The following is a 14,038-nucleotide window of genomic DNA, read 5'->3' on the forward strand; positions in this document are numbered from 1 at the left end:
TTTTTTTTTTTTTTTTTTTTTTTTTTTTTTTGATTTCTTTAAGAAGAGTATGATTATGTTTAAGCAAATTTTGAGCTGAAATTGCACTGAGCTGCAGTTGAAACACCGGCTGGGAAACTGGGGAAATGATTGGATTTTTATGCTTATTATTATTTTTTAATTATTTTGCAGATTGTTGTTTTTTTTTTTTTTTTTTTGCAGCGTTCTATTTTTGAAGCGGCTGTTTGTCCAGGAAAAAAAAAAAAAAACTAAAAAAAAAACTAAAAAAAAAAAAAAAAAACTAAAAAAAAAAAAAAAAAAAAAATCACTGGAACATATGTGAGCTTTAGTAGGGTTTTTAACAAATTAAAAAAAAAAATTCCTTGGAAAACGTGTTTGCTTCCCTCAGGAATGAGAAATTCTGGTGCTCTTGGACCAGGGGAGGAGTTGTGAGCCCCATCCTCACACACAGGGCTGGGATGTGAGGATTTCCCTGGCTCTGTCTTGTCCCTTTGTGGGGTCTGAGCAGCAGGAAAACCTTCATTTGGGCCAAAAAAACCCAGAAAATCTGCATGAAACTCCTTCATCTACAGCTGCAGGCAGAAGAGGCTGCCCTGGTGTCACCCCCGGGGCTCAGGACAAGCTCAGCCTCTCCCCGTGCACAAGGGGAAGCTGTCCAGGGATCAGTGCAATGAAAGCCTCGTTTCTTCCTAAGCCCGAAGAGGAAAAATAGAAATGGGGGTTTGGGGACGAGGAAAGGCCAGACACAGACAACCCCCACTCAGGGAGGCATTTCCTGCCCGTCTGGAATTGCTCGTGGGACAACCAGGACAGACAGACAGACAAGTGTTGCACTGGGAAAGGCCGCCCAGAAAAGACCCTACAGATCGTGGGGAGAGAGAGGAACCATTGTTTCCCTGCTGCCCCATCCACCCCAGGGCCCTGTCCCTGCTGGGTGGGTGCTGAGAGGAAAATGGGGTGAGGTAAAGCCCTTCCACCCCCCTGCAAAGTCACCTGCTCCTTTTCTCTGCAGATGAGTCAAGGTATTGAACCGTCAGCTGGAAAAACATCCCACTGTTGGTGTTGTCCCAAAAAGCCTCTCCCCGGAGCTGCAGACAACAGATTCGGCACGGGCAATGAAAGGAAGGATTGTTGGGGTGGGTCCGTGGAGAAACCACGGGGCAGACAAAGCACATCCAACACTCTGGTTAAAGGAAATGCACTTGAGAGAGTGAAACTGCTCCCAGTGAGGCTGGAGCACAGCTCTGGGGTGTGTCCCTGGGATCAGGGTGTGTCCCTTAGGTCAGGTTGTGTCCCTTGGGTAAAGGTGTGTCCCTTCAGTCAATTTGTGTCCCTCGGGTCAGGATGATGTCCCTTGAGTCATGTTCCTGGACTCAGGTTGTGTTTCTTGGGTCAGGTTGTGTCCCTGGAGTTCAGGGTGTGTCCCTTGGGTCAGGGTGAGTCCCTCCAGTCAAGCTGTGTCCCTTCACTCAGGTTGTGTCCCTGGAGTCAGGGTGTGTCCCTTCACTCAGGTTGCGTCCCTTCAGTCAGGGTGTGTCCCTTGGGTCAGATTGTGTCCCTTGGGTCAGGGTGTGTTCCTTGGGTGAGGCTGTGTCCCTTCACTCAGGTTGTGATCTTTGGGTCAGGCTGTATCCCTTGGGTGAGGTTGTGTTCCTTCAGTCAGGCTGTGTCCCTTGGGTGAGGGCGTGTCCCTTGGGTCATGTTCCTGGACTCAGGTTGTGTCCCTTGAGTCAGGTTGTGTTCCTGGATTCAGGGTGTTTCCCTTCACTCAGGTTGTGTCCCTGGAGTAAGATTGTGTTCCTTGGGTCAGGTCAGGGTGTGTCCCTTCAGTCAGGATGTGTCCCTTGGGTGTCAGGTTGTGTCCCTTCAGTCAATTTGTGTCCCTTGGGTCAGGTTGTGTCCCTTGGGTCAGGGTGTGTTCCTTCACTCAGGGTGTGTCCCTTCACTCAGGCTGTGTCCTTTGGGTCAGGGTGTGTTTCTGGGGTCAGGCTGTGTCCCTTGGGTCAGATTGCGTCCCTTCAGTCAATTTGTGTCCCTTGGGTCAGGCTGTGTTCCTTGGGTGAGGTTGTGTCCCTGGAGTCAGGATGTGTCCCTTGGGTCAGGTCACTGCCAGGACCCCGCCAGGCACAACCCCATGGCAAGAGATGCTCTCCAGCTCCCAAGACAGCCACAGGAACAAGTCCAGGGAGCTGCACTGCCACTGCTGATGGACAGGGAGGTGACAGAGTGGTCACCCTCTCCTGGCCTGGGGGATGCTGGCTGTGCATCCCCCCTGCTGTTCACCAACCCTCATCACCTGCAACCCTCCCCAGGCAGGGGCTGCTGCTCCTGGTGCTGAGCAGGGCAGGAGGAGGTGCTGGTGCTGGTGTTGGTGTTGGTGCTGGTGCTGGTGTTGGTGTTGGTGTTGGTGTTGGTGTTGGTGCTGGTGTTGGTGTTGGTGCTGGTGCTGGTGCTGTGCTGGTGTTGGTGTTGGTGCTGGTGTTGGTGCTGGTGCTGTGCTGGTGTTGGTGTTGGTGCTGTGTTGGTGTTGATGTTGGTGCTGGTGCTGGTGTTGGTGTTGGTGCTGGTGTTGGTGTTGGTGCTGTGTTGGTGTTGGTGCTGGTGTTGGTGTTGGTGCTGGTGTTGGTGTTGGTGCTGGTGCTGGTGTTGGTGCTGGTGCTGGTGTTGGTGCTGGTGCTGGTGTTGGTGTTGGTGCTGGTGTTGGTGTTGGTGCTGGTGCTGGTGTTGGTGTTGGTGCTGTGTTGGTGTTGGTGCTGGTGTTGGTGTTGGTGTTGGTGCTGTGTTGGTGTTGGTGCTGGTGCTGGTGCTGGTGCTGGTGCTGGTGTTGGTGTTGGTGCTGGTGCTGGTGTTGGTGCTGGTGTTGGTGCTGGTGCTGGTGTTGGTGCTGGTGCTGGTGTTGGTGTTGGTGCTGGTGCTGGTGTTGGTGCTGGTGTTGGTGCTGGTGCTGGTGTTGGTGTTGGTGCTGTGCTGGTGTTGGTGCTGGTGTTGGTGTTGGTGCTGGTGCTGTGCTGGTGTTGGTGCTGGTGTTGGTGCTGGTGCTGGTGCTGGTGCTGGTGTTGGTGCTGGTGTTGGTGTTGGTGTTGGTGTTGGTGTTGGTGTTGGTGCTGGTGCTGGTGTTGGTGTTGGTGCTGTGCTGGTGCTGTGTTGGTGTTGGTGCTGGTGCTGGTGCTGGTGCTGGTGTTGGTGTTGGTGCTGGTGCTGGTGTTGGTGCTGGTGCTGGTGCTGGTGCTGGTGCTGGTGTTGGTGTTGGTGCTGGTGTTGGTGCTGGTGCTGTGCTGGTGCTGGTGCTGGTGTTGGTGTTGGTGCTGTGCTGGCCGGTCCCCTGTTTGTGAGAGAGGAACAGCTGGGAATTGAAATCTGAGGGGTTTTTGCTCAGGAGCTTTTCCTCCTGCTCCCCTTTATGGCTTGCAGATGTGTTCCTGTGGGACATTGCTGAACTTCTGGAGTAATTCCAGCCTCTGGAACTGGACTGACAGGAGAGCAGGAGAGTTCCTTGTTAGCACTTCAGATCAAATAAAACCAAACCCCAATAACTGCAGCTGCTGTGAAACCTTTTCAGGAATATTCTTCCTCCTTCCAAGGGCCCTGGAGTGTCTCAGCACCTGTGGCAACTCATTGCCAGGCAGGTTTGACTGATAATTTTGATGTTTCCAAAGGGAAAAGGGGATTTCAGTGGTGTGGTGACCCCAGCCTCCCTGCAGTCTGTATATTCATTCAGGGGACAGCTCAAAAGGAAAACACAGAAGCTGGACAGACATTGTCCAGAAAGGAAGGGAGAATCGTGGCTGATGCCCAGTCACGTTTTTGCCTTGGTGTCCCTAAGATCCCTTAGAAAAAAAATCAACGTGACAACTTTGCTTTTTGTACTGTGAACCAGTGAAGAGAGTGGGAAAAGCAAAGAGCACTGAGAAAGAAAACGTGCTGAGAAATGAGAATTGCAGATTCACGGAATGGTTTAGGGTGGGAGGGACCTTAAAGCCCATCCTGTCCCACTCCCTGACACCTTTCACTGCCCCAGAGTGCTCCAAGCCCATCCAGCCTGGCCTTGAGCAACTGATTTGTTCAGGATTTGCCATAACAATTTTGTCTCTCAGGGTGGAAATGAATTTCTAATGAAAAACCTCCATGAAACGTAGCAGCAGCTGAATATCTCACAGAAGACCTCAAGAATGAGCAGAAAGAGGATGAAACAGCCCAAAGCATGAAGTCATGAACCTGCAGGTAAAAGTTTCTTTTGAAAACAAGGGCCCTGGATAAACCCTTTCTGTGCCGGACAGAACTGAGCCAGGGCAGAGCTGGGGATGGGGCTGCGGGGCAGTTCTGGCCCCAGGGCAGTGCTGGAGGCCGTGCCCAGCTGAGGAAGGGCTTTAGAGCCTCTGAGAAATCAAACACCCACTGCTGGAGGCTCCACACTCATCCCCCGTGTGAAGCACAGAGGAGGAAAGATTATTTTGGGAAAAGCCCTGGGTTACTGTCCTGGGTTGCAGTGCAGGATGTGCACACAGTATTTATTCCATCCCCATCCCCATGAGCTGTTGGAACCAGGTGGGGCAGTGTTTTCCCAGGCCCCTCCTTTGGGCTCTTCTGCTCATGGCCCATCAATGCCTTGCCCAGGACTCACAGGGAACTCCCTCCAGGAGCTCTCTCTGTTTAATGGGCCATCAAGGAGCCACTGCACGACTCCTCATCCCATTGGGAGATGCTCCCAATGCCCAGGGGGAGGAGCCAAGCATTCCCACCTGGAGAGAATCTGGGATTTGGGACAGGACAAGCAGCCCTGAGCCACTGGATTCCCAGAGGAGCAGAGCTCCCAGACCTTTCTGTGGGATCACTGCTTCAGGAAGAGCCCCTCACCTGGACTGCTCCCCCCACCCTGCTCAGGGTGTGTTCTGACTCTGGCAGTGCTCCTTTGTGTTATTGCATTGATTTTATTTTATTTTATTTTATTTTATTTTATTTTATTTTATTATGTTCTTTTATTTTACTTTATTTTATTTTATTTATTTTATTTTTTTAATTTTTATTATTTTATTTTATTTTTAATTTTTTATATTTTTATTTTATTTTTAATTTTATTTTATTTTATTAATTTATTTTATTTTATTTTTTTATTTTACCTTTTTACCTTTTTTCTTATTAAATTATATCTCTGACTTGGAGCCTCTCACTGGTTTTGCTCTCAAACCACGACAGTCACACAGAGCCAGCAGTGTGCTGTCCCTGCCAGGGTGTGACACAGAGGCTGCTCCAGCTCCCGAGCCCTGAGATGGATCCACTTCTCCTAAACCCACCCGGGATGTGCAGACAGCCCTGTCACGAGCAGCTCACCAAGCTCTGTGGCTTTCCCTGGGCTGCAGTAGCCTTGGTAACTCTCAGGCAAGAAAATAACCTAATTTTCTCTTTCATCCATAAGCCGAACCCTTTAATTTGCTTTCAAGTGAATTAAACATAAAGCCACCATTTTTTCTAATTCCTTTGTCCTAATTTAAAAGTAGTGACATTTATCAAAGGAGTTTTCTAGATTCCCCATTTGCAGCTCATTGTTTTAGTATTTTTTTTTTTTTAATAAACCAGAGGCCGATGCTTTTATTGCTGAAATTCTTTCCTTCCCTCCTCCTTTTGTTAGCAACGAGGGGATATTGTGCTAAATTCTGAAGTTTCTCTGATGACCTGGGAGCAGCCTGAGTTCTCCAGGTGACTGTGGCTCATAACTGAGATTTGCCATCACTGTCCTGGGGGACGCGGGATCATCTGGGAGGGCACAGAGCCTCATTCAGCTGCACCTTCCACCCTCCAATATTCCCCGCAGCAGTGACCCACAGTTCATCCCGTGGGGCCATTCGAGGTGCCAGGGGCTGGAGAGCAGCCCCAGCCTCATGAAAACACTGATACAGCAGCGCCGATTTATTATTTGTATTTCCAGAAACAGCAGCTGCTTGAACAGCTCTCACTCTGAAACGTGGGCTTGGTGCCCTTGATCCTTTCTGAGAGGGAAAATTTCACTTGTTCGGTGTTTGCACAACATCACACGCACACTGAAATCTTCCTCATGGAGTCAGCACGAGCATAAACACAGCACAAAACACAAAACACAGCCTGGGGCACCTTCCCCGGGCTGGGGACCCTCTTGGAGAGCCTGAGCATTTGCTTTCTGAGCTGGTTTTCCCTTTGGGGTGGTTGGGAGGGTCTCGAGGCTCCTTGGGGAGCAAAAGTCCCCTGTTCATCCCCGGGTGGCATTGGGAACATTCCCCAGTGTTGGGGAAGATTGATCAGGGAAACCTTATCAATATGATTGCTTGGCAAAAGATTCTGAAAATACCAAACCTGTAATGGAAATAGAAATGGGAGCTCACTTTGAGTTGTAGGATACCGAGCCTTAGTCACTCTATAACCTGAAGACAACAGCCTGGGCAGCTGGAGGAGAATCCCTTTGGATTGAACAATCCCCTTCTGCTGCCTGAGGGACCCAAAGGTCAATGCAGCAAAACAGAAAAGTCTAAAGAGGAGTTTTTAGAGTTTAAAATATAACACATGGTAATGTAGTAGTTCTTATAGGCTGTGTGGAGATTCTATAGGATTTTGTGTCTTGTGTTGGTTGGTCACTGTAAATTAGAATATTCATCCCAAAAGGAGATAGAATGGATTGTAAGCAGGACCTGGCTCTCTCTGGACCTCGCTCTCCTTTCCCTGCTCTTCCCCCTGCACTCTGACCCTGCCCCTTGCTCTCTCTCTCCCCTCTCCTCAGCCCAAACCCTCTTGCTCTCTCTCCTTCTCTCTCTGGCACTTCCCTCCAGCCCAGGCTGGTGGCTGAAGGCAAAGCCCTTTCTACCCACGGCCCTTGCAATAAACCCACATATTCTGGAATATCTCAGGTTTGCAGAGTCCCTTGTCCCTGTAAGTCATGGATGCTCCTCCACCCCAGGGCTGTGCTGGCCCTGCCAGAGCTCCTGGGAAGGACAAGGGGACCGAGTCCACCCGTCACCAGGTGACAGCTCCTCTCCAGGCTCAGTTTTTCATCCTGTTTTCAGTGGCTCATGACAAACCTCCATTTCCCCTCAGAACTATGGGCTGTATTTTCCTTTGCTTTCCGACCCTGGTGGCCCTCCCAGCCTGCATTAAGTTATCTCAGAGCATCTGATCTTCCTGCAGTGTTAATCTCGGGTCTTGGCCCGTGGGGAGGGATGATGGGGAGTGTTTAGCACCAGAGCTGATCCCACAGCCTGTGGTGGCTTGGTCCAGCCAAGGTCAGATCCTGAGGCTTTGCACTCTGACAATGTTCCCGTCCGCTTGGGGACCTCCCTGCCTGTGCCCAGGGCTGAGGAGATCACCATCAAAACAAAGTAGAAAAATAGGATTATACTTTTAAAACCTGGGGAATGCAGGGATGTGCTCAGCTCAGGGCCAGGACGAGGTGTCAGCAGGAGTTCTGTTGTGTGTGGGGAGGAATGAAGCTGAAATCAAGTTTAAACCACAGTGGTTTTCTCATCCTTTTGCTGGGATTTGGAAGAGTTTCCATAGAAGGTTCCCCCTGTTATATATATATTATAGTGTTATATATATATTTTATATATATATATAATATATATATATATATATTATAGAGTTGGCTTTTCCCAAGATGTGTGCTATATGGTTAATAATGTTGTGGTAAGGATATAGAATAGAAGTTTTTTATTTCTGCTTTTAGAAAATTAGGCAGAGTGGTAGTAACTGATGTAATGTGCCTAAACTGTGTGTTTGGTGGGGATAACACCCAGTGAACATGTAAAGAAGACTCTGCTATTGATACACCAATATCAGCATCTCCCACCTGAAGAAAGCACAGACCAAGGCCCAGCTGGAGGTGATAATGAAGACACAGCCCAGAAACACAAATGCTCTAAAAAGGCAAACCCAAGGAGGGGCCATGCAAAACAGTTCCTGGGATATGGAAACGAGTTTATGGAATTTTATGAATATTCATAAATTGATGTGACAGAAAGGGTATTTAAAGAATGTCTCTGAGATAGCAAAGGGTGGACTTGGCTGGGTGCAGAGTCACCCGGCCGTACTTGGCTTTTTTTATCTCCTAATTGTCTTAATTATTTTATTAAACATATTTCTTAAAATTTACCAAAAAGTGAATCTCGTTTTTCACATCCCTCCTCTGTCTGGCCCAGGGTGGGGCACAGGTGGCCGCCTGCAGGTGCTGTGGGTTCTTCACGTCCATGTCCAGCCTTGCCCGGGGCACCTCCTGCCCTGGATGGGGATAAATAAATGGAACTGGGGCTGCCAGGGGAGGGTTAGAGCCGGGAGCAAAGGCAGCTGCCCCAGTGAGGGAAATCCCACAAAGTGGGGAAATGGGGTAAAAAAAGCAAACCTGGAACGACAGAATCATTCAGGATGGAAAATCCCTCTGAGCCCATCAAGCCCAACCATCCCCAGCACTGCCAGGGCCAGCACTGCCCCTGTCCCCAAGTGCCACATGCACAGGGCTCTGAAATCCCCCCAGGGATGGGGATTCCAAACCTCCCTGGGCACTCCCAAGGCCTGAGCTCCCTTTCCATGGGGAAATTCCCCAAAATCCACCCTGAGCCTCCCCTGGCCCAGCCTGAGGCCGTTCCCTCTTTTCCTGTTTTTCCCTGGGATCAGATCCCAACTCCCACCTGGCTCCAGCATTCCAGGGATTTGTGCAGAGCCACAAGGTCCCCCCTGAGCCTCCTTTTCTCCAGGCTCAGCCCCTTCCCAGCTCCCTCAGGAATTCTCCATTCCCTTTCCCAGCTCCCTCAGGAATTCTCCATTCCCTTCCCAGCTCCCTCAGGAATTCTCCATTCCCTTTCTCAGCCCCCTCAGCCTCTCCAGGGGCTCCAGACCCTTCCCCAATTCCCTGATTTCCACTGGAGTACTTTGGGTGCAGCCCCTCAGTTCAGAGGAGTGGAAGAAGAGCTGAGAATGGGACCTTTGATTTCCCTTTGATTTCCCTTTGATTTCCCTTCGATTTCTGTCACTCTGTTGTTGCTCCTGAATCCACCTCAGTCTCCTCTTGCCAGGAATTGAACTTTAAAAGGAAAAAACCAGCACGTTGTTTTTTCCGTGAACATCTGTCCCTCATTCCCTGGTGGACGTCTCCTCTTGAAATGCTTACAAATAAGAAAGTTTTCTTTACAGACTTAGAAAATACCCTTTTAAAAGTAAAGTAAGGTTTCAGTCTCTTCTGGCAGCAATTAAGAACACAAGGTATTGTGCCTTTGAAAATTGAGCCTCTTATTTAACTGTCTAAATAGAGATTTAATTTTCCTCCTTTTGGCACCTAAGCTTGAAAATTTTCTTCTCACAGATGAAAACAGAGCATTACAGAAATTGAGTCTGTGGCATTTCTATTCTGCTTTGTGAGAGAGAGAGAGAGGGGAAAAATTGAGGGAGATAATTTTTCAGCGTGAGCATCTCTTAGTCTAACCCCTTTGAACCAAAATCCCTCCTAAATGTCAGCTCTGGGCAGCTCTGGAGGTACCAGAAGGGCTGATTTCAGTGCAGGCCCAGAGGCAGCAGCCCATGGCCTGGGCAAGGGCTGCACCTGCTGCCTGAGCCCGTCCCTCTCCTGGAAATCCAGGAAAAAATTTCTCCAGGAAAACTCCTCTGCAGGGGCTCCTTTCTGGGGTGTTCCTCTGGTTCTGGTCCCAGCCTCTAAACTCCAGCTCAGGTTCCAGTGAGGTCTCAGCAGATTCAGAGAAATAAATAAGGAAAATCCCCTTTGCAGGGTCTGTTTCTGAGGTGTTCCCCTGGTCCTAGTCCTGGTCCCAGCCCCCAAACACCAGCCCATGCTCCAGTGAGCTCTCAGTGAATTCAGAGCAATAAATCAGGAAACCCCTCTGCAGGGGCTGTTCCTGAAGTGTTCCTCTGGTCCTGGTCCTGGTCCCAGCCCCCAAACACCAGCCCCTGTTCCAGTGAGCTCTCAGCGGATTCAGAGCAATAAATCAGGAAAACCCCTCTGCAGGGGTTGTTTCCTCTGGTCCTGGTCCCAGCCTCTAAACACCAGCCCATGTTCCAGTGAGCTCTCAGCAGATTCAGAGCAATAAATCAGGAAAACCATCCCTGCAGGGGCTGTTTCTGGGGTGTTCGTCTGGTTCTGGTCCCAGCCTCTAAACTCCAGCTCAGGTTCCATTGAGCTCTCAGCAGATTCAGAGCAATAAATCAGGAAAATCCCTCTGCAGGGGTTGTTTCTGAGCTGTTCCCCTGGTCCTGGTCCTGGTCCCAGCCTCCAAACACCAACTCAGGTTCCTGTGAGCCCTCAGCAGATTCAGAGCAATAAATCAGGAATATCCCTCTGCAGGGGCTGTTTCTGAGGTGTTCCTCTGGTTCTGGTCCTGGTCCCAGCCTCTAAACACCAGCCCATGTTCCAGTGAGTTCTCAGCAGATTCAGAGCAATAAAACAGGAAAAGCCCTCTCAGATCACTCAGCCCAACCACCCTCTGTCCGGGCGGGGTGTGACAAATCCCAGAGGGAATTCCCTGTCCGGGCAGGGTGATCCTCACTGAGACAGGGCTGGTGGGGATTCAATCCCTAAATCTGGAATCAGAGCTGTTCAGGCCAGCAGCTAATCTGAGTGGGAGCTGTCCTAAAGCAGCAGCCTGTGAGTGTGCCTGGAACTGACCCAAACCCTGCTGAACCCACCCCAAAACTGCTCCTTTTCCAGCTCTGAGGCAGCCCTGCCGTGTCTGGAGGAAAAGTGCAGCAGTGCTGCTCCGATGATGGTACCAGGGACTCTGGGGGAGCTTTTAATAAAAGCCAGTGGTGGGCACAGATTGCACCTTGCACAGTGGCTTTGGAGACAGATCATTTCCATCTGGGGACAGACAGGTGTTCCAGGGTGTCAGGGTCTGCAAACATCTGCGGGGAACCCGATGGTTCATTTTGGAGATCTCAAAGCGCAAAAGACACAACAGGGGACAACTCAGTTTGCTTAAACAAAAAATGCACTTTTATTTAGTGCCCACAATGCGATAGTAGGGAGAGAAAATAGAGAATAGTGAGAAAGAGAGAGAAAGAGGGGAAGGGGGTTATAGCTACCAACGTGGAGAGTTGGAATCCTCAAGATGTAGAGATGCCCATGGATGGGATCTTCTCCAGTGGGGTGAGCACAAAGGGTGTGTGGGATCTACAGAGTCTTTATAGGCTGGTCAGGAAGAGGACCAAGGTGAGTGGAACAGAGCCGAAGAGGGCACTGGGCCAGGACAGACACCTGTGTTAAGGTTGGGTGCTCAGGAACAAGCTGCAAGCCGTACCCCACTCCTGGTACGGTCAGTGTAGTCAGCTCAGTCCACCATAACTAGTTCTATTGTTCTTGCATTCCGTTCTTGAGGAGCAACTTTCCACCTCAGCCAGGCCAGGGGCTCCTTCAAAGTCCAGGATCTCGGTTCCCAACCATCGGAGACAGTGGTGAGGTATAACACACCCACAGACAGACTCTGACACAGGGCTCTCTGCATTTAAACACATCAGTCCCTTTCCCCGGGCTGATATTGCAGTTAGGGCACAGCGTGCTGGTCCCACAGGCAGGGCTGGCTGTCCCCATCCCTGTCCCCCAGCCCTGCTGGGCACAGAGCAGTCTCCCCTGACAGGAGCAGCTGCTGCAGAGTGCAAAATCCACGGCAGGAATTAGAGACAACACAGCAGTGAGACTAATGGCTCTGCTCTGCACCCCTGGCTGATTGAAATTAATTTTGGGCTTGGGGAACTTTTCCTGCTTTTTTTTTTTTTTTCTGATGCTCCTCTGTGGCTGAGGGATGCTGGAGGTAATTGGGTGGATTTAAAGCCCAAAGCTTGGCTGTTTGAAATGCTCAGGAAGGAATTTTCCCCCCCCGAAACAAAGCAAATTGTCCCTGGGTCATCTCCTGAGCTGCTGCAGTGACACATCCCGTGACCTCTGCTGAGTGTGCTTTAAATGCTCTTTGTCTTCCCCTTGTTATTAATTCCTTAAAGGCTTGTGAAAAACAGAGTTTACTTTTTTTGGGTAAATTTTAAGAAATAGGTTTAATAATAATAATAATAAATAAGACAATTATGAAACAGATTAAGCAAAAGGAAGTACAGCATTCAGCCAAGTCCAGAACCTGCTATTGCAGAGGCTTTCTTTAAATACCCTTTCTATTGTATTAGTCTTGCTGAATAGTTTTTTTTAATATATAAATTAGCTTTTATATTCTAGGAACTGTTTTGCATGGTCTGCCATTATTTCAGAGGCTTTCTTTAAATACCCTTTCTATTGTATTAGTCTTGTTGAATAGTCATATTTTTTTATAAACTAGTTTTTATATTCTAGGAACTGTTTTGCAAGGTCTTTCTTTGGGTTTGCCTTTTTAGAGCATTTGTGTTTTTAAGTTGTGTCTTCATTATCATTTTTAACTTGGATCTTGGTCCATCCTTTCTTCAGCAGAGAGATGCTGATAGTTGGTGTATCAATAGCAGGGTTGTCTTTACATGTTCACTAAATGTTATTTTGACTAAACAGACAGTTTAAGAATATTATATCAACTACTACTACTATGCCTAATTTTTTTCACTAATAGAAGAAATAAAATCTTATATCTTCACCACAAAGTTATTAATCATATAGCACACATCCTGCAAAAAGCCAAGTTTATAGTATACACTTATAACAGGCTGAAACCTCCAAAGGGAGCCAGAGGAACCCAGATCCTACTGAAATGCAGCCAGGCTCATAAATTATCCCAGGATGCTCAATTCCCAGAGTGTCCTGGGGGTGTGAGCAGCCCTGGCACCCACAAACAGGAGCTGGTACCTGCCCCAGGGTGTCTGAGCACAGCAGACTCAGTTAAAGGTTAAAAGGTTAAAACGGACAAAAAAGTTAAAGGTTAAAATGGACAGGTCCACACAAATCCTCTGTGCAGACTCAAAAACTGTAGTGGTGTGGATTTGGTTTTATCAGTTTTATGTATGTATTTGTTCCTTGTATTTAGTTCATTTTTATAGGTTATAACGGTTTGCCCCATGTCACCCATGTTCCACCCTCATTGGTTTCACCCCAAGCCCAGTTATGTGTCAGTCAGAAGTTTTCCAGCCCCTGGGCCTTGTCTGTCACTTTGGGGTCTCTCCCAAAAGTCTGGAAAGTTCCAGTGAGGACCCCAAGTGATGGGACAAGACTTCAGGTGTCTCCCCACCCGAGTTATTGATTTATTACAATGTGTGTCATTTATCCAGAGAGCCCTTTGGCCCCTGATTTGTCCCCAGTTAAACCCATCCCTGAGTTCCTCCCCCCAATAAAAGGTGTTGCATTGAGGGGTTTAGAAAAGCATTTTTTTTTCCTTGTTTTCCCCCCGCTGCTCCTGCTGAGGGGTGTCTGCTGGGGCAGATCCCCTGATGAATAAAGCCAGCAGTTAACCCAGAACAGCCTCCTCTTTTCTCCTGCCGTCGTTGCTTCACTCCTTTGGGCAAGACAAGAACCCACAGGGGTGGGTGAGGTTCATCCTGCTCCCAAACCCTTCCCTATGGAGGTGTCAGGGCTGGCCCAGGCAGAGACAGACACCTCAACACAAACCCTCCTGCCCTCGGCCCAGCCTGGTGCCGCTCAGAGCTGGGATGGGGCTTGGTGGGACTGGGACCCATCACAGCATCGTCCTTGTCCCCAGGGCCTCAGCAGCAATTGGCTCCATCAGGTTTGGGGAGTGTCGTGGTTTGAAATCAAAACCAGCGAGAGGCTCCAAGTCAGAAATACAATTTAATAGGAAGGAAAAAAAAATAGAAGTAAAATAAAATAAATGCAATAATACAAAAGAGCACTGACAGAGTCAGAACACAACCTGTTGGTTCAGGGTGTTGGGAACAGTCCAAAGTAAATCCTCCTGGAGTGGCAGGTGTGTCCTGTGGGAAGCAGAGATGATGGTCCTGTAGGGAAAAGGGTCCTGAGATGGGTCTGGTCTCCCTTTGGGAGTCCCATGGGGACATCAGAGTGCCTGGGGACACTTGTGGCTCCTTTTTATCTGGGTGGGAATGGTTTGGCTCCTCCTCCCTGGGTGGAGCATCTCCCAATGGGATGATGAAA

The sequence above is a fragment of the Zosterops lateralis genome, assembly GCF_965231275.1.
Source record: "Zosterops lateralis genome assembly, chromosome: 5".
NCBI lineage: Eukaryota > Metazoa > Chordata > Aves > Passeriformes > Zosteropidae > Zosterops > Zosterops lateralis.